The sequence below is a fragment of the Clavelina lepadiformis genome, unplaced genomic scaffold (genome assembly GCF_947623445.1).
Source record: "Clavelina lepadiformis unplaced genomic scaffold, kaClaLepa1.1 scaffold_214, whole genome shotgun sequence".
In the NCBI taxonomy this organism is placed as follows: Eukaryota; Metazoa; Chordata; class Ascidiacea; order Aplousobranchia; family Clavelinidae; genus Clavelina; species Clavelina lepadiformis.
The window spans coordinates 10,001-12,500 of NW_027508219.1; the positions used below are offsets into that span (position 1 = coordinate 10,001).

The 2,500-nt window shown below is 49.1% G+C and overlaps 1 non-coding gene across 1 annotated transcript in view; it reads right to left on the bottom strand.

The window, feature by feature from the left end:
- Positions 1-1,108, bottom strand: part of LOC143472221 (small subunit ribosomal RNA) — a 1,808-nt gene extending 700 nt beyond the window's left edge. Inside the window, exon 1 of the ribosomal RNA XR_013119608.1 lies at positions 1-1,108. This exon is cut by the window's left edge and continues 700 nt beyond it. This is a non-coding gene — a ribosomal RNA (small subunit ribosomal RNA).
- Between the last annotated feature and the right edge of the window lie 1,392 nt (positions 1,109-2,500).

The window sequence follows — 2,500 nt, forward strand, 5'->3', positions numbered from 1 at the left end:
AACCCAAAGACTTTGGTTTCCCGAAAGCTGCCGGAGAGGTCGTCAAAGTAACGCCCCCCGATCGCTAGTTGGCATCGTTTATAGTCAGAACTAGGACGGTATCTGATCGTCTTCGAACCTCTGACTTTCGCTCTTGATTAAAGAAAACATTCTTGGCAAATGCTTTCGCAGTTGTTCGTCTTGCGCCGATCCAAGAATTTCACCTCTAGCGGCACAGTACGAATGCCCCCGTCCGTCCCTCTTAATCATTACCTCGCGCTCCGAAAACCAACAAAATAGAACCGAGGTCCTATTCCATTATTCCATGCACCATTATTCAGGCGAACCGCCTGCTTTGAACACTCTAATTTTTTCAAAGTAAACGTTCCGGCCGCCGCCAACACTCAGTCAAGAGCACCGACGGTGAACCGAAGGTGAGGCCGGGCACGCCAGTACACGCCTTGCGACGGACCGACGGCCCGAGCCCAAAATCCAACTACGAGCTTTTTAACCGCAACAACTTAAATATACACTTTTGGAGCTGGAATTACCGCGGCTGCTGGCACCAGACTTGCCCTCCAATGGATACTCGTTAAAAGTTTTAGAGTGTACTCATTCCAATTACAGGGCCTCGTTAGAGTCCTGCATTGTTATTTTTCGTCACTACCTCCCCGCGTCGGGAATGGGTAATTTGCGCGCCTGCTGCCTTCCTTGGAAGTGGTAGCCGTTTCTCAGGCTCCCTCTCCGGAATCGAACCCTGATTCCCCGTCACCCGTAAGAACCTCGGTAGGCAGATACCGTACCGACGAAAGTTGATAGGGCAGACACTTGAATGATTTGTCGCCGGTGCAAGACCGTGCGATCCGCAAAGTTATCCAGAGTCACCAACGAGCACGGGCCGAGGCCCGGTCGGTTTTTGGTCTGATAAATGCACGCCTCCGTGAGTCGGCGCTTTTCGCATGTATTAGCTCTAGAATTACCACAGTTATCCAAGTAACACGTACGATCAAATGAACCATAACTGATTTAATGAGCCATTCGCAGTTTCACTGTACGAGAGCTCGTACTTACACTTGCATGGCTTAATCTTTGAGACAAGCATATGACTACTGGCAGGATCAACCAGGTAGCTATTCGCAGCAAACGAGGCTGCTGCGGGACGACGGGCGCCCCGCGTTTCTTTTCACACGTTCTCCGTGTACATCGCTACTCAAACACTACGCTCGCGGCTTGCACGAGCTCCGAAAACCGTCAATTCCGGACGCTGCCCGGCGATTCGAGTGCAATACTCGCGCCGAGGCACGCCGATAGCTTGCCACTGGATCCGACAGACCGCTCAAAACCCCGGCTAAGCATGGGCGACCGCGCGAACAGCATTACATCTGCCCATCGTGCCCGACGCCAACCGAGATCGATTCTGCTTCGATTCGCACTCGCGCGCGCATTCGCTCACACGACTGCCTGCTCCCTCATAGTAGTCACAGAATCCTGCATCGCCATGGTACCCCAGAACGGCCTCGGGATCGCGCGAGCTCGCGGCCGGATTTGGAGTTTGGGAAGGTGCGTGGCCGCTTGCCGTGGCCGCCGAACCGCGCCCCGGCCGGGCACTGCGCGCAACTCGAACGTTTGGACTCTGAAAATATTTCCCAACGTTTGGACTTTAACTTTTTGTCGAGACTTGAAAAAATTTCAGAGTCCAAACATCGACCCGCGGCAAAAACTTTTCCGAGGTCGAAAAATCCGCGCTCGGTCAAGAGAATATGCGCGGCCTGGGCGTTTGGACTCTAACATTTTTTGGAGTGGATGGGAAAAATTTTCAGAGTCCACAACACCGACCCGCGCGTGATGCTCTCCCGAGTTCGGAAAATCCGCGCCAGGTGAAAGCTATGCGCGCGACCTGGTCGTTTGGACTCTAAAAAATTTTCAAGTCTCATCACACCAACAAAAAGTTAAAGTCCAAACACCGACTCGCGGCTAAAGCTCTTCCGACTTGGGAAAATCCGCGGCGGGTGAGGGCTATCCGCGCGACCTGGGCGTTTGGACTTTAACATTTTTTTGGTGTGAATCGACTTGATAAAATTAATCTAATGCCATACAGTGTCAAAGTGCACAATTTTAATCGATATAATCATAACAATATATGTCATACAACAAAATCATCAAATGATCATCAAGCAGCATTGCAAAGCTACGTGAGTCAATGCAAGGCAATGACAACGTATTTATCAATTAAAGTTATTTAATTGTACAAAGTTATTGTTAAATTATAAAATAAAATTAAATTAAATGAAATTAAATTGAAGAGCTCAATTACGACAATGTAACAGAGTGTCATACAAAATATATTGAATCACACACGTCCAAACGCTAAAGAAATATATCAAATGCACTCACCTGCCAGTCACCGTTTTGGGTAACTCAGAATAGACCGTCTTTCGTCGGGAATTGAGTTGATCATTGATCATTGAACATTGCAGTAGGAATAGGTTTAAGCGGAATAATAATAGCGGAAGGCTGATGC